Genomic DNA, 25123 nt, shown 5'->3' on the forward strand with positions numbered 1-25123 from the left:
CCGAACATTGGAGTAGGTCTGTGGTGTCATTTTTCACTTGTGTGCAAAATTTGAGGTCAATCAGACATGATTTGATAGGTTTCGGCATCATTTGTAGAAATTGGGAGTTTAAAGTTCATTAGGCTTGAATCTATGTGCGATTTGTGTTTTTGATGTTGTTCGAGGTTATTTGAGGGCTCAACTAAGTTCGTATGATGTGTTGGGACTTGATGGTATGTTTGGTTGAGGTCCTGGAGGCCTTGGGTTGATTTCTGATGGTTAACGGATCGAAAATGGGACTTAGTGCATTGCTGAAGTTAGAGCTCTTCTGGTATGATTGCACCTGCGAGGGATTGGCCGCAGGTACGATGTTGCAGATGCGGATGGTTTTACGTAGAAGTGGAGCTGGGCTGGCCTGGTCAAGGCGCATATGCGAGGGGTTAACCACATTTGTGAGCCCATAGGTGCGAGCGAGGCTCCGCAGATGTAGAGTTGAGGGAGAGGCTTGTTTCCGCAGAAGCGGATTCAAGATTGCAGAAGCGGTTCTGCAGGTGCGGAACATGGAGCGCATATGCGGGCCTGAGGGATTTAAATGGCTTCCGCAGAAGCAGAGAATTTATCGCAAAAGCGATTCCGAAGGTGCGGATATATGGCCGCAGTTGTGAAAAGCCTGGGCAAATTATTAAAAATAAGGGTTCGCGATTTTGGCTTCATTTCAAATATTTCAACCATGGTTTGCTAACTAGGCTGCTTATTATGATTTCTGAGAGACTGGAGAGGTTGATGACTGAGTGAGGCCGAGGGCCTGATTGTGAGATACTATACTATAGCACTTGAGTTGTCTGTGCGGATCCAGATATTATACTATGCATGTGAGTTGTCCGTGCAACATGTGAGTTGTCCTTGTGGATCCAGATATTATATTATAGCACGTGAGTTATCCGTGCAGCACGTGAGTTGTCTGTGCTGATTATAGTTCTTGGGCTGAAGGAGCCCCTCCGGAGTCTGCACACACCCAAAATGAGCGTAAGTACCTACTGAGAGCCAGTGCCGAGTGTTGAGTAAATGGGAAGGCTGAGTGACTGTGTCCCTGAGAAGATGCATTTGATTTCATTATTGTTGCACTTAGCTGCCATATATCATTGTCTTGAAATTTTTGAAAGATATTACATTCTGTTTCACTTGAACTTGTCATGGAATAACTGTTTGACCTAATTTATCGAACTTGAGAGCATGCCTACTTTCTAATGTTGAAATCATTGTAATTGAACTGTAACTATAAAGTTCGTCACTACTTTTAGTTCTTTATTTAGTCTAGTTACTTACTGAGTTGGTTGTACTCACCCTGCACCTTGTGTGTAGACCCAGGTGCATCCGGTCACGGCGGTTGGTGAGTTGTGGAGTTTGGATTCTCAGAGACTATCGAGGTAGCTGCTTGGTGTTTCGCATACCTTGTTTCTCCTTCCCTATCTTTCCACTTATTGTATTTAGTTTTAGATTATCATTGACAGTATTTTCCGGACTTGTGATGCATATATGCTTATGTACTCAGTGACACCCCGATGTTGGAAATTTTCGCGTTGTATTTCCATTTTCTGTTAAGTGTTGGAGTTATTTCATAAATGTCGGCTTTTCTAGTACCACGATAGGCGCCATCACGACAGGTTAGGATTTTGGATCGTGACAAGCCTTCGTCATGATAATAAACATCAAGAGTAGCAACTTTAGACAAATTTTGCTCAATATAACAACACATTGCATTATATCCAGGAGTCTCACCAATGATATAAGCTATTAATGCACATCTCCATTTCTATGGTGCTACTTCATCTTCTTCCAATTGCACTACTGGTTAGCCATCCACCAGTTGAGGAGGGATGTATGAAAGAGTCATGTCATTAACAGCTGACCTATTACCTTTAAGCAAATTAGTCCATGTCCCCATCTGCTTTGGATCCTCTGCTCGCTTTTGATTAACTTGTTCTGCATCTTTCACTGTTCCATTGGTTACTATAGCATTTCCTCCCAGTGGGTGTTGTGTAATCTTTGCTGCAATTACTTCTGTTTCCTTTGCCATTTGTGCACCCTCTGCATCCTTGGTCGTTGCAATCCTCTCAATTGACTTAGGATTAGCAATTGGTAGTCCCTCAATTGACCTAGGGTTTGCAATTTAGGGGTTTTCTCCTTCAGAGCTAGGAGATAATTCACCGCTTAATTGTAGTCGTTGTGCCACTGTTTTAGGATTTGTTGCAGATCCCATTGCATTAATTCTCTTATCCTCCATTATCTGAATTGGGGTAGTTTCTGCTATCTTAGGTTGAGCTTCCTCTGTTCGCACACGAGCTCCCACTGAGCTCCCAAAAGCAACTAGCGGAACTTTTTTAGGTCTTCCTCATCCTCGTCCTCGTCCTCGTCCCCATCCTCGCCCTCTTGCCATGGACGATTCCGGCGTACAGTTAGCTGACATGCACCGATCGCATGAGAGAGAAGAGAGAGTAACTCTTACCTACTATTTATCCTCGTTATCTTAATTGCTATATCTCTCATTATTTTTTCTCGTTATTTAATTACATATGTTTGTATGGTAGGTGTCTTGTCTTAGCCTCGTCATTCTCTCGTCAGGGTTAGGCTCGACACTTACGGAGTACATTGGTTCGGTTGTACGCATACTACACTTCTGCGCTTTTTTGCAGATTCTAACATTGGACCTAGTGGTATTCAGGGACTGACTAGCTGGTGATTTGAGGAGACTCGAGGCAATGCTGCAATGTCGTCTGCAGGCCTTGAATCACTTTTCTATTAGATCTTCTACTGTTTATTTGTATAAAACAGTATCATTTATCATTTCAGACGTTGTATTTCGTATATTCTTAGAAGCTCATATATTCGATGATATCAGTTCCGGGAGATTATATAGACGAATGTTTGATTGGACTCGTTATGTATTATTGTGTTTTATCCTTTATTATAATATCATGTTGTTTTATATCTAATATTATTTTTTTTTATTTCTGTTGTGTGTTAGTTTGCCTAGCAACTGGTTTTATGTGTCAATCACGATCCCTTGGTCGGAAATTTGGATCGTGACTTTTAGTTTCATGCGGTATAAGAAAGTTTTGTTAACATGGTTATTTGAGTGGAAAGATGTTAGTGCACAAATTTATTTTATAGATGCCAAAGCTAACCAGTAAAAATGTAGGGGTTTGATTCACAGGCAGGAGTTCAACAACAGGTCACAAATTAATTATTAACTATGTGATTTAGTAATAATTATGTATGTAAAAATATGTATTATATATTTGTTTGTTTAGCGTAAAACACCAAGTGCTAATAAGTATTTACATGAACTATAATTTAGTTCAATATTAGAAATATGGGTGAAATAATGAAAAACTTGTTCGAGGAGTATAAAATAATGTAGGTTTTCACTTAAAATATTAACTTCTCTTTTTCCAAGTGAAATTTATGTCAAAATATAATTTCAACATTCAACTAGTCTTATTAACTTTAACTGTAAATAATTGTTTTTCGTTTTAACATCAACCAAATATTATCCAAACACCAATTTTCTAAAGTTTCACTTCACTTTGCAATCTTGGTCCATGAAATCATAGAAAATATGAAAACTCTAGTCTGCCTAATGTTTATTCGACCAATTATAATATACAATTAGTAGATCTGTATTATAAGTACCTTTGCGAAGTTAAAAATAAATAATTCTGTTCTGAGAAATAAAATCAAACAATTTTAAACTATATAAAAATAATATTTTCAAAATTAATAAAAACATTAAGTATAGACAGAGTGCTTAAGTTATACTAGTTCTTGTCTTTAGAAAGTTGACTGTGCTAATTCAGCTTTGCTTTGTAAATTCCATCCTTGGTGATTAATAAAAAGTTTAGCTACCACAAAAAAAAAAAAAAAAACTACGTAGTAAACTTAACTATGTGAAACAGGATGTCAACCCATTTGTTTTTATCAGTTCGTGGACTTATTTAGACTCGAAATTAGACAAATTATCGAAGTCACATGAGAATGAGACCTAAGTATAGCTTACAAGGAAAAAATTGGACAACCGAAAGATATTAAGTTTGTGGTCTATTGGTCGAACTAAAAAAATATTAATATTATTTTTGTCATTTATCAATTAAATGATATCTGTGTTGGTGGAAGATTACAATTATAAAAAAAATGAGTTGAATGGCTGAAAACAAAAGGGTCACTGTGTTGCTAATTCCTAATTAATAATGTAAAATTAAAGATTTTTTATGGGTCCCTTTTTTCTCTGTCTTCTTTATCATAATATTAGAAATAAGTTGTTCTTCGTAGATTAGGAAGAGCTTTATTTTTTACTTTATAATGGGTTGTCCTTATTGGACTCGTAGAAAACTAATAAAAAAGAGTGAGCTTGCGCACGTGAAAAATGGACTTGAAGGCAAAATTGCTAGATTTGCCCCCTTGCATGAGATACGCAGTGCCTAATCCAAATTTGATTTTATTCGATAAGTTGTTTCTGTTCTTCCTTTTTTCTTTATTAGTATGATTGTAATTTTTTCAATAAATTAAACTACTAACAAGTTAAGTGTTGGTTAGGAGCGAAAAATAATGGTGTCTTAAATTTTTTCTTAATCTTTCATTTATTTACTTGTACTTATTTAACCATCAAGAGATATTGTGTGACGATTGTGATCATTTCATCCTTAATAGATGTTTCATATTCGAATATTGAGAATTAGTTTTTTTTTGTTTTTTGTAGAGAACGTGTTATCCAATAGTGAGTCTACCTGATGCGAATCCAAATTAGTTGAAAAATATTTTCAGATATGTAAGCTCATTTTGTGAAGTGTATTCCTTGAACTCAATTTTCTCTTTCTTTCGCTTGTGTTTGTTCATGTTGACTGATTAATAATTGTTTGTTTATAATCAACCTATATGGTATCAGAGCGAGATTGATCCCTATTCTTCAATAAAGGCACTTCCTCTCACATTTTCTTCAAGTTTGTTTTGTTTTATAATATGAAACTTTTGTTCCTGGCTTCGATTTTAGGGTTATTAAAAAAGAATGAGGACGAAATAATTTAAAAATAGACGAAATGTAGTCTTGTGGAAGAATGACAATGATGTTTTATGATAGAAATATTAATTAGTTTTCTTTACAGGAAAAAAGAAAATTGACATATCAATTTTAAATGATAGATCTTTGAATATTAGGTCATGGCCCATTAGAAGGAAAAATAAATAAAAGCATAACTTCTTGCCTAACTTCTCTCTCATGGTTAGCCGAAACTATTAATTGATAAACTCATGTAGCTTCTTTTTTACTTGGTACATACATACATACATACATACATATATATATATATATATATATATATATATATATATATATATATATATATATATATATATATATATATATTCTCCTTTTTAATTTTTTTCTTCTTGTTTTTCTTCCCTACAAAAGGACACACAAGAGAATTAGCTTATGAAATTTCTAATTTTGTTTCCAAGACATCAAAATAGACTTATGACCAATTTTCTGGATTGTAATTTCTACTCACGTAATAGACCCACACCCTTATTTCTTACTCCTTGATTTGATTATAATATTGATATTAGAACTTACGATTAAGATTATTCTGTCAAATTGAAGAAACGCCAAAAGTTTTCAGCAAACTTTTTGTGGGAATTATTCGTTTAAAATTTTGTCATGACACATCTATTTTCATAATCCACTCGTCCAGAAATTTTATTTATATCCATAGTAATTACAATATTATTTTTTGAATCTCTTTTCTTTTATTTTTAATTTACTTTTTTTTATTCATCTTAATTTATTTTTTATTTTAACTTTTTAATTTTTTTCAAATATTATTCTTTTTACATTATTTACCTTTTATTTTCTTAGTTTTCATTTCCCAACCTTTACTTCACGTGTTTATTTCTCATATTTTATTTATTTTTATTTTGTTATTGCACTTAGCTAGTTATTATTCTTATTTTTCTACAAATATTATACCTCAAAATCTTAGAAAGAATAAGTCATCTGCAAACTTGACTTATAATGAGTAATGTCATTAAATTTGATAATTATGTTAAAATGATAGACTACTTTTTAATATTTAAATAATATTCTCATTTTTCAACCTTTATTTTCTTCATTTAGCATAATTGTGTTATTATCTAGTTTTGAAACTACACCTCCTAATATTAGAAATGTAAATTTACATGACACATCAAATATTTAGACTATATATACTATTCGTAGCTAAACTTTAATAAATGAACTATTCATAGCTATATTTGAATCTTATGGCAAATCCAAGAAATAAGAGATTAATTGATTTAAACTGAAACAAAAGAGCAACAAGTTGTCACAGCTTAGTTGGTTAGAGCGTGTGTTTAGATAACAAAGGTCTTGAGTTCAACACTCAACAAGAATATTTTATTTTTCTGTATTTCTATATTCGCTTAGTTGTATTTGTTTGCACATTTGAATACAAGTGATACAAGTTAGTAACAATTAAATAGTAGCTACGAATGGTAATAAAGAAAATTATAGTTACTAGGCTATAAATTAATGTTATAGATGTGATGACCCAAAATGTCATCTTTAAATTTAATAATTAATTATGTATTCTAAGATCTCGAAAATTACTATTTATCATTCCTCGACTTGCGTGCGCAATCCGTAAAATTTTATTTGGAAAGTTTTTATGTGAAAAATGGATTTAAAATGTGGATTAGAGCTTTAAAACTCAATTGAGTAGACTTTGGTCAACATTTTGAGCAAACGGACTCGGATCAGTATTTTGATAGTTCCGGTAGGTCCATATCGTGATTTGGGACTTGGGCGTATGCCCGGAATCAAATTCCGAGGTCCCTAGCCCGAGATATGAAATTTTGAAGAAAAATTAAAATATTTAAGTTCGAATAGTTACCGGATGTCTAATTATGTGAAAACGACCCTGGAATAGAATTTTGATGATTCCAACAACTCCGTATGGTGATTTTGGACTTAGGAGCGTGTTCAAAATTTTATTTGGAAGTCCATAGTTAAATTAGACTTGAAATGGCTAAAAACAAGAATTTAAGTTTGGAAGTTTGACCGATGAGTTGATTTTTTGATACCGGAGTCGGAATCCATTTTCGAAAATTTTTATAGTTCCGTTATGTAATTTATGACTTGTGTGTAAAATTTGAGGTTAATTGGAGTTGATTTGATAGGTTCCGACATCGAATGTAGAAGTTGAAATCTCTTAGTTTCATTAAGCTTGAATTGGGGTATGATTTATGGTTTTAGCGTTGTTTGATGTGATTTAGAGGTTTGACTAAGTTCGTATGATGTTTTAGGACTTGTTGGTACATTTGGTTGAGGTCCCGAGGGCCTCGGGTGAGTTTCAGATGGTTAACGGATCAAAAATTGGAGTTAAAAAGCTGTTGCAATTTTTCCTCTTTTGTTGGACATTCTGGGTTGTGATCGAGCCCAGATATCGAGCCCAGGTATCGAGCCCAGATATCGAGCCCAGGGTTGACGAGGCACATGCTCGAGCTTGTGTATCGAAGCCATGATCGAAGGTCCAGCTCGAGGGCCATGATCGAAGGTCCAGCTCGAGGGCCATGATCGAAGGCAAGGCTCGAGGGCCAGGATCGAGACCCAAGATCGAGTGTCACAATCAAAGGCCCATGCCCGATGCCCTGATCGAAGGCCCATGCTCGATGCCCTGATCGAAGGCCCATGCTCGATGCCCTGATCGAAGGCCCAACCTCGATGTCCTGATCGAAGGCAGGCCATGACCGAGGTCCAGGCTCGAGCCTGTGATCAAAGCCGCGATCGAGGTCCAGTTCGAGGACCAGTTCTGAAGGCTGCTGGGCAGCTTTATAAAAACAGGGCATTCGTCCCATTCGCCATTTTTAACAAATTGGAGCTTGAGCAGAGGCAATTTTTGATAGATTTTCAAGGAAAAGACATTGCAGTAAGTGATTTTAACTTGGATTTGGTCTATAAACATAAATACATCATTGTTTTCACAATTTAATTAGTGTTTTGAGATTGAAATTTGGAAAAGTTTAGAAATCTCATAAAAATGAAGTTTTGAGATTTCGGTATCGATTCGGAGTCGGATTTGAATGAAACTGGTATGGTTGGACTCGTAATTGAATGAGTTATCAGATTTTATAACTTTCACCAAATTCTGAGAAGTGGGCCCCACAGACAAAATTTTAATTAATTTCGGGATCTTTTCTTTAAAATATAGTATTTTCTTATAGAATTGATTCCTATAATATTTAGTGATTGTATCGAATTATTTTGGCTAGATTCGAGCCAGACGGAGTTGGATAATCGTTAAAAAGGCCTTATAGTGGATTAAATTGGAGCAAGACGAGGTAAGTCTCTTGTCTAATTCTTTTACCTCATAGGTGATTAAAAATTAAATAATTGTTGCTAATTGTGGGGGGCTACGTACGCACGAGGTGACGAGAATCCGTGCGTAGCTACTATTAATGCTAAAGTCCGGGTAGTTTAGGACTCAAAGTATGCCTTACTTGTGTAAATTGTATTCTTTGATTTATTTATATTAATTGATATCTATATGAATATATTGTGAATTGTTAGATAAAGATATTAAAGGATGGAAATCTCATAGGCTTGATTGTCTGTTTAAATTAATTAATTATTAAAAGAAATTGTTCTCCTCCCGAATTTACCTTATAATAAATATACTCTCCTTCCGGAGGTACATAAGAAAATGTCCTCCTTTCTTGTGCAGCGGGCCGAACGCCTCGGCAGAATAGATGCATCTATGGTTCGCGTCGCACGTCCCTCGGCAGTGTACACGACACTCTGGATTGGGCCGTACGTCCTCGGCAGAAATCGTGCTTAATAATAATAATTTACACGATACTTTAATAATTTATATCAGCTTGAGAAGCTAATTAATAAATTGAAAAATCCTTAAAATTTAATGAATTATTATTCTTGCTTGTTTAGAAATTAATTGTTACTCCTGTAAATGAGATTTAATTGATAAATTAGAATTTATTTGAATTGAAGGAATTTAATTAATATATTGAGAATTGTTATATTTGAAGGAATTTGATTATTTCTGTTGATTAAATAAATTATTGTAAATTCTATAAATCATGCTAATTTAAATATTCTAGTTTTATTTCAGTTATTATTATTGACCCATAGTGAATGTCAAAGTCGGCCATCTCGTCTCTACCACTTCGAGATTAGGCTTGATACTTACTAGGTACACGTTATTTACGTACTCATACTACACTTGCTGCACTTTTTGTGCAGGATCTGAGACAGGTACTAGTGGAGGACCTATCATCACATACCCACGTCATCCTGAGGCATAGTGGTGAGCTGCCTTTCTGAACCGTTCTGCAGCTACCAGTGTCTCTTCTTATATTTATATTCTGTCTATTTCATTTCAGACAGTATTTGGAGTTTTGTATAATCTACTAGATGCTCATGCACTTGTGACACCGGGTCTTGGCACACACACATTGGTAGAAGTTGGTATTTTATTATTTTCTTGGAATAAAAGTTTAACCAATGTACGTTTGACTTATTAGTTGGCTTGCCTAGCTGTAGTGTTGGGCGCCATCACGACCTATAGGTGAAATTGTGTCGTGACAACATGGTATCAGAGCACTAGGTTCACGTAGGTCTCACAAGTTATGAGCAGACCTAATAGAGTCTTGCGGATCGGTACAAAGACGTCTGTACTTATCTTCGAGAGGCTATATGGTGTTAGGAAACTACCTTTCTTTATATTCCATCGTGCAATTGATGTAGTACTAAATATCCTTCTCTTATCCTCTCACAGATGGTGAGGACATGCTCTAATGAGATTCCAGACCAGGGAAGAGCTACTCCCCCAGTTGCTAGAGGCCGAGGGAGGGCTCCAGCCCGTAGTAGAGGGCGAGGACGTCCTAGGAATATTCCGGTTATGCCGCCAGTGGATCCAGCAGAGAATCCCATTATTGAGGAGCAGGGTGAGGTGCATGTGGCAGAGCCAGCTCCGGTAGACTTCACATCTGCACCGGGATTTCAGGATGTCATGGGTCGTATGCTGCGATTCATGGACAATATGACTCAGGACGGTTTATTTCCGGCAGACCCAGCCACATCTCAGGCAGGCGGGGGAGCACGGACCCCTACCGCGCAGGCTCATGGACAGGCAGCTGTTGTATATCAGACCCAGGGTGCACTACCCGTGGGTGGAGTCCAGCCAGTGGCAACAGCTACACCTGAGCCCAGGCCAGCTGTAGCCGCCGATCCTCAGAAACTATTGGACAGATGGACTAGACTACATCCTCCTGTCTTCGGGGGTGAGCGACGTGAGGATCCACAGGATTTCATTGATCGTTGCAAGGATAGACTATACAACATGAGGATATTGGAATCCCATGGGGTTGATTTCGCTACTTTTCAGCTAGAGGGTAGAGCCCGTAGATAGTGGCAGTCTTATGCTCTTGGCAGACCAGCAGATTCTCCTCCCATGACTTGGGACAGGTTCACCCGTATCTTCTTGGACAAGTATATTCCACCCTCCCAGAGGGAAGAGTTGCGGTTTCAGTTTGAGCAGCTCCAGCAGGGTCAGATGTCAGTGACTGATTATGAGGCGAGGTTTTCTGAATTATCTTGCCATGCACTAATGATACTCCCTACTGAGGCGGAGAGTGTGCGAAGGTTTGTAGCCGGTTTACATACTGGTATTCAGGCCACTATGGCTCGAGAGGTTGAGATGGGTACTTCTTATGAGCGAGTTGTGGAGATAACCCGGAGGATTGAGGATGTACGTCAGCAGAGCCGAGAGCAGATTATGAGAGATAAGCGGTTCAGGTACTCTGGAGAGTTCAGAGGTGCTCCGTCCGGGGGTAGAGGTCAGTTCGTGAGGGGGCAGTCCAGCAGACCCCCATATCCAGCACCACCACCTCCTCGGGGTGCTCTAGTACGACCTTATTTCAGTGCTATACCAGAGAGTTCTTATCGCCCACCAGCTATTTAGGATTCTTTTCATGGGTATTCAGGTCCCCAGGGCTAGACACTTAGTCAGCAGCCCATCGCACCGAAGAGTTGTTATGAATGCGGGGATCCTAGTCGCATGCGAAGGTTTTGCCCCAGGCTTCGGTTAGACCAGTATAGCAGGGTCAGCAGCCTATGCTTACTGGACTAGTTGCTCCACCAGTAGTCCGACCACCCAGAGGTAGAGGATAGGTGGTTAGGGGCCATCCTAGAGGTGGAGGTCAGCCAGGCGGAGGCCAGACAATTGGCGCTCCAGCTCGGTTCTATGCTTTTCCGGCTAGACCAGATGCAGAGGCCTCAGATGCCGTGATTACAAGTATTATTTCTATTTGTGGCAAAGATGCCTCAGTATTATTTGATCCAGGATCTACGTATTCATATGTGTCATCTCTATTTGCTCCATTCCTGGGTGTTTCTCGTGAGTCCTTGAGTACTCATGTTTATGTGTCCACTCCTGTGGGCGATTCTGTTGTTGTGAACCGGATCTACCGGTCCTGTATTATTATATACTGTGGTTATGAAACTAGAGCAAATCTCCTATTACTTGAGATGACCGATTTTGAAATTATTCTGGGCATGGACTGGTTGTCTCCATATCATGCTATTCTAGATTGTCATGCCAAGACTGTTACCTTGGCTATTCCAGCATTGCCTAAGCTGGAGTGGAAGGGTTCGCCTGTTAGTTCATTTAATCGAGTTATTTCTTTTATAAAGGCTCAACACATGGTTGAGAAGGGTTGTTTGGCTTATCTAGCCTATGTTCGGGATACTACTGCAGAGACTCCGGCTATTGATTCAGTGACTGTAGTTCGGGAGTTCCCCGATGTATTTCCGTCAGATCTTCCAGGTATGCCACCTGATCGTGATATTGATTTATGTATTGACTTGGCTTCAGATACCCAGCCTATATCTATCCCACCGTATCGCATGGCTCCAAAAGAATTGAAAGAATTAAAAGAACAACTTGAAGAGTTACTAGCCAAAGGGTTTGTCAGACCGAGTGTATCGCCTTGGGGTGCACCAGTATTATTTGTGAAAAAGAAGGATGGAACAATGCGGTTGTGTATTGATTATCTCCAATTGAACAAAGTCACTATTAAGAACAAGTACCCGTTACCGTGTATTGATGATCTATTTGACCAGTTGCAGGGTGCTAGGGTATTCTCTAAGATCGTCTTGAGGTCGGGGTACTATCAGTTGAAGATTCGGGATTCGGATGTTCCGAAGACTGCTTTTCGGACTAGATATGGTCATTATGAGTTTCTGGTGATGTCCTTCGGTTTAACTAATGCCCCGGCAATGTTTATGGATCTGATGAACAGGGTATTCATGCCATATATTGATTCATTTGTCATTGTCTTCATGGATGACATATTAATCTATTCGCGCAGTAAGGAGGAACATGAGCAGCATATGAGAGTAGTGCTTCAGACATTGCGGGAACAAAAGCTATATGCTAAGTTCTCTAAATGTGAGTTTTGGCTAGTATCTGTTGCATTTTTGGGACATATTATATCGGGCGAAGGTATTAAAGTTGATCCCAAAAAGATTGAGGCAGTTCAGAATTGGCATCGTCCCACTTCAGCGATGGAGATCGGGAGTTTTCTGGGTTTGGCAGGTTATTATCGTCGGTTCGTGGAAGGTTTTTCATCTATTGCAGCACCTTTGACCAAATTAACCCAGAATGGTGCTCCATTCCGATGGTCTGATGATTGTGAGGTGAGCTTTCAGAAGCTCAAGACATCATTGACTACAACACCAGTGTTAGTGTTGCCTTCCGGTTTGGGGATGTATACAGTGTATTGCGACGCTTCGCGCATTGGATTGGGTTGTGTATTGATGTAGGAAGGGCAAGTTATTGCATATGCTTCACGTCAGCTGAAGCCCCACAAAAATAATTATCCGGTACATGATTTGGAGTTAGCTGCGATTGTTCGCGCTCTTAAGATTTGGAGGCATTATCTTTATGGGATGTCTTGTGAAGTTTACACTGATCATCGCAGTTTGCAACATTTGTTCAAGTAGAGGGACCTAAATTTGAGACAGCACAGATGGCTGGAGTTACTAAAAGATTATGATATTACTATCTTGTATCATCCGGGCAAAGCAAATGTGGTTGCAGATGCCTTGAGCAGAAAGGCGGAGAGTATGGGTAGTTTGGCTTTCATTTCAGCAGAGGAAAGGCCATTAGCCTCAGATATTCAGTCCTTGGCTAACAGACTTGTGAGGCTGGATATGTAAGAGCCAGATGAGTTCTTGCATGTGTTGTTGCCCAATCTTCACTATTTGAGAAGATCAAGGCTCGCCAGTATGATGACCCACACCTGGTGGTTCTTCGTGAAATGGTATTACGAGGTGGTGCCAAGGAAGTCACTATTGGTGCAGATGGTGTTCTACGACTCCAGGATCATTTGTGTGTTCCTAATATGGATGAACTGAGGAAAAAGATCCTGGAGGAGGCACACAGTTCTCGATATTCTATTCATCCAGGTGCTACGAAGATGTATCGTGACTTGAGGCAGCATTATTGGTGGCGACGAATAAAAAAGGACATAGTTGAGTATGTAGCTCGGTGTCTAAATTACCAGCAAGTTAAATATGAGCACCAGAGGCCAGTGGCCTACTTCAGCAAATGACCATACCAGAGTGGAAATGGGAACAGATTCATATGGATTTTATAGTTGGGTTGTCGCGGACCTTGAGGAAGTTTGATGCAGTTTGGGTGATTGTTGACAGGTTGACCAAGTCGGCACATTTTATTCATGTTGTGACTACGTATACTTCAGAGAGGTTGGCCCAGATTTATATTTAGGAAATAGTTCGGTTGCACGGTGTGCCAATTTCCATCATATCAGATAGAGGCCCTCAGTTTACTTCACATTTCTGGAGAGAAGTACAGAGTGAGTTGGGAACCCGTGTAGAGCTCAGCACAGCCTTTCATCCGCAGACCGACGGGCCGTCAGAGCGGACAATTCAGATTTTAGAGGATATGCTCAGAGCATGTGTGATCGACTTTGGAGATCAGTGGGATCGTTTCCTGCCTTTGGCCGAGTTTGCTTATAATAACAGTTACCAATCCGGCATCGAGATGGCTCCATTTGAGGCTTTATATAGTCGGCGATGTCGTTCACCTATCGGATGGTCTGAGCCAGGTGAGGCTAAGTTTTATGGTACTGATTTGGTAAGGGATGCCTTGGAAAAGGTAAAGTTGATTCAGGAACGACTTCGTACAGCACAGTCCAGGCAGAAAAGTTACGCAGATCAGAAAGCGCGTGATATATCATTTATGATAGGTGAAAAAGTTCTCTTGAAGGTTTCGTCGATGAAGGGAATTATGAGATTCGGGAAGAAGGAAAAGTTGAGCCCAAGGTTTATATGCACATTTGAGGTGTTGAAACGAGTTGGAGAGGTTGCTTATAAGCTTGCATTGCCTCCCAGCCTATCGGGAGTTCATCTGATTTTTCACGTATCTATGCTCCGGAAGTATCATACCGACCTATCACATGTGTTAGATTTCAGCACAGTTCAACTAGATAATAGCTTGGGTTATGAAGAGGAGCCAATTGCCATTGTTGATAAACAGGTTCGCCAGTTGAGGTCCAAGAGGATTTATGCAGTAAAAGTCCAGTGGAGGGGCCAACCAGTCGAGGAAGCGACTTGGGAGGCCGAGGAAGACATGCGGAGCAGATATCCCACTTATTCAGCACTCCAGGTACAATTCTAAACCCGTTCGAGGACGAACGTTTGTTTAAGAGGTGGAGAATGTGATGACCCAAAATGTCATCTTTAAATTCAATAATTAATTATGTGTTCTAAGACCTCAAAAAGTACTATTTATTATTCCTCGACTTGCGTGCGCAATCTGTAAAAAATTTTATGGAAAGTTTTTATGTGAAAAATGGATTTAAAATGTGGATTAGGGCTTTAATACTCAATTGAGTTGACTTTGGTCAACATTTTGAGCAAACGAACTCGGATCAGTGTTTTGACAATTCCGGTAGGTCCGTATCGTGATTTGGGACTTGGGCGTATGCCCAGAATCAAATTCCGAGGTCCCTAGCCCGAGATATGGAATTTTGAAGAAAAATTAAAATATTTAAGTTCGAATAGTGACCGGATGTCTAATTATATGAAAACGACCCTGGAATAGAATTTTGATGATTCTAACAGCTCCGTATGGTGATTTTGGACTTAGGAGCGTATTCAGAATTTTATTTGGAAGTCCGTAGTTAAATTAGGCTTGAAATGGCTTAAAACAAGAATTTAAGTTTGGAAGTTTGACCGATGAGTTGACTTTTTGATACCGGAGTCGGAATCCAGTTCTGATATTTCTATAGCTCCGTTATGTAATTTATGACTTGTGTGTAAAATTTGAGGTCAATCGGAGTTGATTTGATAGGTTCCGACATCGAATGTAGAAGTTGAAAACTCTTAGTTTCATTAAGCTTGAATTGGGGTATGATTCATGATTTTAGTATTGTTTGATGTGATTTAGAGGTTTGACTAAGTTCGTATGATGTTTTAGGACTTATTGGTATATTTGGTTGAGGTCCCGAGTGCCTCGGGTGAGTTTCGGATGGTTAACGGATCAAAAATTGGAGTTAAAAAGCTGCTGCAATTTTTCCTCTTCTGTTGGACATTCTGGGTTGTGATCGAGCCCAGGGTTGACGAGGCACAGGCTCGAGCTTGTGTATCGAAGCCATGATCGAAGGTCTAGCTCGAGGGTTATGATCGAAGGTCCTGCTCGAGGGCCATGATCGAAGGTCCAGCTCGAGGGCCATGATCGAAGGCAAGGCTCGAGGGCCAGGATCGAGACCCAAGATCGAGTGTCACAATCAAAGGCCCATGCCCGATGCCCTGATCGAAGGCCCATGCTCGATGCCCTGATCGAAGGCCCATGCTCGATGCCCTGATCGAAGGCCCAACCTCGATGTCCTGATCGAAGGCAGGCCATGACCGAGGTCCAGGCTCGAGCCTGTGATCAAAGCCGCGATCGAGGTCCAGTTCGAGGACCAGTTCTGAAGGCTGCTGGGCAGCTTTATAAAAACAGGGCATTCGTCCCATTCGCCATTTTTAACAAATTGGAGCTTGAGCAGAGGCAATTTTTGATAGATTTTCAAGGAAAAGACATTGCAGTAAGTGATTTTAACTTGGATTTGGTCTATAAACATAAATACATCATTGTTTTCACAATTTAATTAGTGTTTTGAGATTGAAATTTGGAAAAGTTTAGAAATCTCATAAAAATGAAGTTTTGAGATTTCGGTATCGATTCGGAGTCGGATTTGAATGAAACTGGTATGGTTGGACTCGTAATTGAATGAGTTATCAGATTTTATAACTTTCACCAAATTCTGAGAAGTGGGCCCCACAGACAAATTTTTAATTAATTTCGGGATCTTTTCTTTAAAATATAGTATTTTCTTATAGAATTGATTCCTATAATATTTAGTGATTGTATCGAATTATTTTGGCTAGATTCGAGCCAGACGGAGTTGGATAATCGTGAAAAAGGTTTTATAGTGGATTAATTTCAGATGGTTAACGGAATTTAAGTTGGATATTACTAGAATGTTCGACATCGATTCTTCAAGAATACGTGATATCACATTAAGAAAATGAGCTCCAAATTCCATTTTTATTGAAGCACTAGATCCGTATTGAAATTACGGAGCCATAACAAAAAGAATCATCAAATTCGGACATCGTATGAGAGAGTTATGCCCATTTCTGTGTCGAAAATGATTTCATGTCGCCGTTAGTGCCCAGGGTAGTGTGGGGGCGCTATCCATAGTACTGGGACTTCTAGAGGTACTGGAAAGGGCACCACAGTCAGCACCCCACGCCACTTGTGGCGTCTCAGACGTAAAAACTCCATAAAATAGGGAGTTTTGCCATTTTTACTCATTTTTGAGTTTCGGGAGCTCGGTGAAAGCGATTTTTGAGCGCTTTTCACGGAAAAATATTGGGGTAGGTGTTCCTTATCCTATATTAATTATATTTCATGATTCCATATTCATTTACATCATGAATCCGTGAATTTATGGAAGAAAAATAAGATTTTTATAAAATCTTCCAAAAATGTAAAATGAAGATTTGAAGGTCAATCCGATGTCAAAATTTGATAATTTTTGTATGGTTGGACTCGTATCGGAATGGCTGTTCGGATTTTGTGAGTTTCGTCAGATTCCGAGACGTGGGCCCCACTGTCGATTTTTCGAGCGGAGTTGGAAATTTTTGTAAATTGTTAAATTGTAAGCATGAGAGTAAGTTGTGATTAATTATCACGTTGTTTGAATAGATACGAGCCGTTTGGATTGAATTAAGGAGATAGGAAGGCGTATGGAGGTTGATACGCGCAGAATGAAATTTTCAGAGTATTGTACAGGTTGCTCGGTATTGGATTTGGCTTGTCCGAGGTAAGTAACTCTTCTAATCTTGGAACTGAGGGTATAAACCCTAAATTATACGTGTTATGTGTTTGGTGTTGAGGTGACGCACATGCTAGGTGATGGGCGTATGGGCGTGCACCGTGTGAACTGTGATTCCGTTATTCCTGTGGTACTATATAGTTATTTAAACTTATCTGAAATCATGGAAATCTCTACGTACTAGAGCTATTGAGCTGAGAATCATGTAAAAATCATGTTGAGGCTATATGCTAGTATTATTGAGACCCACAGAGGTCATATTGTTGTTGAATTTGTTTAAAATGAAATTTTAAAACTCAGTCATGTTCATTCATTTCATATCATCTCTCAGTCTCTGTTGCTATTTATTGATTCATCATATCATCATTTTGAGTTGATTTTTATGACATTGTGAGCCCGAGAGACAGGAGACATTAATGATTGAGTGAGGCCGAGGGCCTGATTTTGAGGATAATTATGGGATCGGGCTGCACGCCACAGCAGGCCAGATTGGCTTATTATAGCACGTGAGTCATCCGTAAAGATACAGATATGGATACTATAGCACGTGAGTTGTCCGTGCAGATTATAGTGCTTGGGCTGAAGGAGCCTCTCCAGAGTCTGTACACACCCCTAGTGAGCGCAGGTATCTACTGGGTGGAGCAAGACGAGGTAAGTCTCTTGTCTATTCTTGTGAGGGGAAAATTACCTCATAGGTGATTAAAAATTAAATAATTGTTGCTAATTGTGGGGGGCTACGTATGCACGAGGTGACGAGAGTCCGTGCGTAGCTACTATTAATGCTAAAGTCCGGGTAGTTTAGGACTCAAAGCATACCTTACTTGTGTAAATTGTATTCTTTGATTTATTTATATTAATTGATATCTATATGAATATATTGTGAATTGTTAGATAAAGATATTAAAGGATGGAAATCTCATAGGCTTGATTGTCTGTTTAAATCAATTAATTGTTAAAAAAAATTATTCTCCTACCGAATTTACCTTATAATATATATACTCTCCTTCCGGAGGCACATAAGAAAATATCCTCCTTTCTTGTGGAGCGGGCCGAACGCCTCGGCAGGATAGATGAATTTATGGATCGCGCCGCACGTCCCTCGGCAGTGTACACGACACTCTGGATCGGGCCGTACGTCCTCGGCAGAAATCGTGCTTAATAATAATAATTTACACGATACTTTAATAATTTATTTCAGCTTGAGAAGCTAATTAATAAATTGAAAAATCCTTGAAATTTAATGAATTATTATTCTTGCTTGTTTAGGAATTAATTATTACTCCTGTAAATGAGAATTAATTAATAAATTAAAATTTATTTGAATTGAAGGAATTTAATTAATATATTGAGAATTGTTACATTTGAAGGAATTTGATTATTTCTGCTGATTAAATAAATTATTGTAAATTCTGTAAATCATGCTGATTTAAATATTCTAGTTTTATTTCAGTTATTATTATTGACACATAGTGAGTGTCAAAGTTAGTCATCTCGTCTCTACCAATTCGAGATTAGGCTTGATACTTACTGGGTACACGTTGTTTACGTACTCATACTACACTTGATGCACCTTTTGTGCAAGATCTGAGACAGGTACTAGCGGAGGACCTATCATCACATACCCACGTCATCCCGAGGCATAGTGGTGAGCTGCCTTTCTGAGCCGTTCTGCAGCTACCAGTGTCTCTTCTTATATTTATATTCTGTCTATTTCATTTCAGACAGTATTTAGAGTTTTGTATAATCTACTAGATGTTCATGCACTTGTGACACCGGGTCTTGGCACACACACATTGGTAGAAGTTGATATTTTATTATTTTTTTGGAATAAAAGTTTAACCAATGTACGTTTGACTTATTAGTTGGCTTGCCTAGCTGTAGTGTTGGGCGCCATCACTACCTATAGGTGAAATTGGATCGTGACAATAGACTTATGTATTCCTTTTATTGTGATTATATTTACTTAAGTTATGTTGAAACTTATTTTATGTGATGTTATAATTTTTCATAAGAGTATTATGTTAAATTATCTTTTAGATTTTGAATTTATGTTGTATTTTCAATTTTATTTTATTTGCTTTAGTAGTATTTACTTATTAATTCAGATTGCATGCCATTTATTTTCAGTTAGAATTGATAGATTATTTTTTCATAAAACATATGAGTAATTTTATGATATTATATTTATAAATATTTATGTTTTTATCAAGCATGCAATCCATGATGTTATTGCAAAATATGTACTTTTATTTTTTTGAATTAATTAAGTAAAATATTATTATTTTGAAAAATATATGTCAATTACTTTTACAATATTAGTCACAAATATATGATTAGTAATCAATATATTTTCAAGAAACAATATGTATCTTACATGCCAAATTTAATATTATTTATAAAGGCATATATTTGGTAAATCTTAACTTTTAATTTTTGATAATTGGTTTAATATTTAAAAGTTAATTTAACTGTGTAATTGCACGTGTGCAACTAAATAATACACTTTAATTATATTATGATAAACAAACAGACCGTTATAATTACATTACTTGAAAATGACAGAATTCTGACCGCCAAAACGGTCGGAAATTGGTCGTAAATCACTAATTTCCGACCAAAATTGGTCGATCGAAAAACAGTTGGTCGGAAAATAATTTCCAACCGAATCCACCGGTAATTTCCGATTAAAGTAGTCGGAACGTTCAAAAGGTCAGAGGACCAAATATTTTCAAATTTCCGACCAAAGTGGTCGGAATTTACCGACCGAATCAGTCGTAGTAATATAAATAAAAATAATTATTTATTTAATTTCCGATGGAATCCGTCGAAAACTTTTAAATATTATTTTTTTTAAAAAAAAATTCAGACCGAATAGGTCGAAAATCTGGGAATTATTTGTGAAATCTGGGCAGCTGTCCGACTGATTTTTGACGGAAACAGTCGAAATGTTTTGTAAAACTGGGCAGAATTCTGTCCAATTTTGAGTTACACCACCTGTCAAACTATTACAATACAATAACGCCAACAACCAATCAACCATTAACACAATCTAATCCTACAATACCAACCATTAACACAATCTTAACCAACAATACCAACCATTAACACAATCTAAACCAACAATACCAATCATTAACATAATCTAAACCAACAATACCAACTATTAACATAACCTAAAACAACAATACCAACCATTAAACCTAACAATTTTGGGCATAAAAACATCCAAATAGTAGCCCACATTCAAGTTTTAAAATAAAACATAAAATTGTCTCTCACAATCAAGTTTACCAATCAACCAAAATACCACACCTAAACTACTACACATCAGATTCAGTTTGTTCATTCTCATCATCAGATAGATCATGCTCATGTTTTCTCATGAATTTCTGCATCTTAACAAATGTTCCGAATTGGGAGTCCAATTATTGCTTCAAATCACGAATTTTCTTTCTTATATCTTCCATTTGTTCTTGATTTTGAGAAGAAGAAGAATTGGCTAGGAGTGGGTTTGGATGACCTGTAGGTCGGCATACTCCAAGTTCGTAGACTCTGCCTTTCTTTACTCCACCCGTTGTCACTGTCCACAATGAACCCATATCATCAGGTGTTGGTTGAATTGAAAGAGGCTGAGTTTGTTGTCATTCTTCCACCCTTTATGATAATCTTCCTGAAATGAAAACATAAATATTATGTAAACAAACTAATATTAATAAACCATAAATAATTATGAAGTTAGTATTTTACGTATGTGTCCGACTCACACGTCTCCACCCAGTGTTCTCTTGTACCATCCTTCTTCTTTTTCTTATACGTCTCCTCGAAGACCTCAACGTGACTCATATCTCGCCCTCTTTCCTTTTCCTTCATAACAAAAAGTATGAGTTAGACATTACAAACGTAAAATTCTATATGTAAAACTAAGAAAAAAATTATAAGTAATTACCAATCTTACCAATTTTATAAGTAATTACCAATCTTAATAATTTTCTACAAACCCTTTCTTGTAGATATGAACTTTAACTTCGTCTGATTTTAACAACTTAACACACATACATTTCACACAAGGATACCTAATCCTTCCTCCAATAAGAAAATCATCAAGTGTTTGAGCTTTAGCAATAAATTCAGCAACTCCTTCAATAAATTAATCCCTCAACCCCGCACAATTAGGATGATTCCTATTATATATCCATCTACGATGCACAAATTTCATCTACACAAATAGAAATCTAGAAATGAGATATTTAAAACAATTTGATTTATTTAAACTGGTTACAAAGTTATACTCTTTCAAAGGTTCGTTTTATATATATATATATATATATATATATATATATATATATATATATATATCATTGTGTCAAAGCACTTTAATTGATTTATTTTATTTTTTAAATTAATATTTTTTGACACTCGAAATCTCACATTAATCCCTATTCTAAATAATATAAGTCTTTAAATATAATAATTAAATTTGAATAGCTTTTTAAATATTCATATAATCTAAATTAACTAATGATTTCTCAAATTTATAAATTAATCTTAATGTTGAAATTGAAAAAATTTAAATTTAATATCATTCTAAAAAGTGAATATAGAAATATTACTATATTATTTTATATGTTTCTTTGATTATAATTTTTTGAAAAATTAATCTTCATCAGTCATTTTCTCACTTTAAACAAATCATTCTTTGTTTTGTAAAGTTGTAGGATTAAATAATTTTCTAATCTTTATGATAGGATTAAGCTAGTTTAATTAGCTTATAAGCTTAACGAATTACCTTGGTTTAATTTGGGTTAAAAGCGAGCCGCGTCCTAAGATGCACATGATTTTCAATTAATGGCATCAAGAAACAGATATTCTTTATTATATTTTTAGACTAATCAATTGAATTTCCTTAAAACAACTTTTAAGTATATTAGCAAAAGAACAAGAACTTAATCAGAAGATCGATGATGGCGCCCAAAGTTATTCTAGTTAATCTATTAGAGCTAGTAATGACAATGGAGTATCTTTAAGTATGTTAGCAGAGTTAACATTATTTTCTTAGTGTTTGGACAACATTTCAACTTCTACTAGTTGTAATAAATTAGAACTGACTCTACTATTGCCATTTTCTTTTTTCTCTTTTATTAATAAATCAATATCTATAGGGTCAAGATAAAAGTGATTGTAGACCGTCTCTTTATGAACTTACGTATATACTTTTCATAAAATAAATATGTTTAATTTGCAAACGAGTATATTATTTGAACAGTGAATGCTTAATGTGATTCAACGAAATATTGAGATTTCTATTATCAATCAAACAATGAGATCTCTAATACTTAATGTGGTTCAACGAAATACTTACTTCGAGGAAAAATATGCCGGAGAAGTCAACTGAGGAGCTGCTGCTGTCGCCGCCAACCACGCTAGCTGCTGTAAAATAGAGTAAAAAATTAATAAATTAAGGAAAAAAGGGAGGAGGAAGGAGAGGGAGAAGGGAGGAGGAAATGAGAGAGAGAGAGAGAGAGAGAGAGAGAGAGAGAGAGAGAGAGAGAGAGAGAGCAAACATACGAGCTTGGGGATGGGGGAGAAGGACGAGAGGAAGAGAGGAGCTTGGGGATGAGAGGGAGAGATGAGAGAATGAAAACTGAGCTTCTATTTTTTGGGGAGGGGCTGTAGGGTTTTTAAAAACGAATTCCGACCGATTCGGTCGGAATTATTATTTTAATTTTTTTTTAGAAAAAAACTACCGACCAAATCGGTCGGAAAGTAAGTCAAACAAGTCAAAATAAATTTTCCGCCAAAAATTGCGACCGATTTGGTCGAAAATGTGGTCGAAAAAATTTAAAAATATATAGGAAATATTTTTTTGAAAATTTCGACGGATTTCGTCGGAAATTTCTGACAAAAAAAATTAGTCGGATATTTCGGTCAGAAGTTAGCGTTTTTCTAGTAGTGTTAAAATATTGTATAATTATTAGACTGTATAATTAATATACTAATAATTACACCAATTTCAATTACCCGATGACTTTCCAAACATACCCTATATTTAAACCGTACCAACTGTATCCGTTTCCTGGGGGGGGGGGGGGGGAAATAGAAGAAGCCCAATTTAGAAAGAGAGTACAATAAATGTGGAAATGGCAACAGGTAGCCACTCTACACTCTACAATGCTGCTATTTAGGAATTAGCCAGTGCGCTCCGAATTTTAGTTTTTACGTTTAATTTTTTAGGATGTCCTGAACATATTTTTAGTTTAAAATTTCAGGACAAAATAAGTATTGGCTAATCTTTAAATAGCATCCCTGAGAATGACTACCTGTGCACTTGCCCCACAATGAAGTCCAGTTTGAAATGTATGGCCTTTCATAATCCAATTTTAGAAAGCCACATTCATGGACCCATCGAGTTAGTCTGTCTACAAGTCAATGATGTTTAACGAGAGAGAGAATGGAGAACAAACGACTCCAGCTCTAATTCGTAAGAAAAGCGTCCCTTAGTTCAATGAGGCCATTTTAAAGCTTCTCACCGTTAGGAGTTTTTGCAAACTATCACCAAAAAAGAAAAAGATTCCTCCATCCACAAACTTCTTTAAAAAATTCATAATATGAAAAGACTGGAATTATAGCTAAGTTATCACGATTACGAAATATTGGATTTATTTCATCGACAGTTCAGAAACTTCTCTTTTAAACGTAATGCTAATAAAGATACGAGTATTAGATTTGTCATATGGTGCAAGTATTAATTATCTAAAGTACAAGAGAGTACTTTTACTTTTTTGTGCAACGACTCTATAAGTCGTTTTGAGTTTTAACTTTCCGTTTCATAATTTGAGACTTTGAATAACTTCACTAGATGATTTAAGACTTGTATGCATGATTCGTATTGATTTCTGAAAAGTTCAGATATGTTGGAGTTGATCACGGTCAATATTCTTTGTAAACGACCTAAGATCGATATTTTGACGATTCTGGTAGGTTCGCATGATGATTTGGGATTTATATATATATTTTGATGTGGGTCCCGGGGTGACCCGAGGCCTTACAAAGCTTATTGTGAAAGATCGAAAATTCAACTTATGAACACTTGAAAATCTCTGAGTTTCATGCGTGATTCTTGGTTCTTGACGTTTTTTGTAAATTTGAGCTTATAAGCGAGTTAGTGTGAGGTTATTATACTTTGTGCAATGGCAGAGCTAAGAATTTTATTAAGGAGTGTCAAAATATTAAAAAGTAAACACATAAAGAAAATAAGTCAACAAAGTATTTGTACAACAAAATTAACTTTTTACCTAGCTACATAGTGTAATATTTTGACGAAGGTGTGTCAATTGACATCTCTTCGCATAACGTAGCTCCACCACTACTTGTGTGAATGTTTGGAATGGGGTCCGAGGGGTTCGGATGAGTTTCAGACTAATTTTGCTAAGTTTGGAATTACTGGTGTTGTCATCATCACATTTGCGATGATTTTCTCGCAAATGCGAGGTTCACATTTGCAAATTGCACCTTGCATTTGCGAATAGGGGATAGAAAGGCCAGCTTCACAATTGTGAAGCGGGTGTCGCATATGCGACTTCTGAGGTTCAAGGCTTATTCCGTAATTACGACTTTCGGTCCGCAATTGCGAGCTGCACAATTACGAACAAGAGTTTGCAATTGCAACATC

General features: G+C 37.0%; 1 long non-coding RNA gene across 2 annotated transcripts; it reads right to left on the reverse strand.

The window, feature by feature from the left end:
• Nucleotides 1-20524: 20524 nt before the first annotated feature.
• LOC104102379 (uncharacterized) lies at nucleotides 20525-23096 on the reverse strand. Of its 2 annotated transcripts, none has more exons than XR_687681.4 (4): nucleotides 23020-23096; nucleotides 22814-22881; nucleotides 21219-21318; nucleotides 20525-21124 (listed from the first exon to the last, which is right to left on the reverse strand). It is a non-coding gene; the product is annotated as an uncharacterized lncRNA (long non-coding RNA). The 2 variants fall into 2 exon arrangements; XR_004508633.2 differs by having other exon boundaries at nucleotides 21202-21318.
• Nucleotides 23097-25123: the final 2027 nt, after the last annotated feature.

Source organism: Nicotiana tomentosiformis, chromosome 5, assembly GCF_000390325.3.
Source record: "Nicotiana tomentosiformis chromosome 5, ASM39032v3, whole genome shotgun sequence".
NCBI classification, from domain to species: Eukaryota; Viridiplantae; Streptophyta; class Magnoliopsida; order Solanales; family Solanaceae; genus Nicotiana; species Nicotiana tomentosiformis.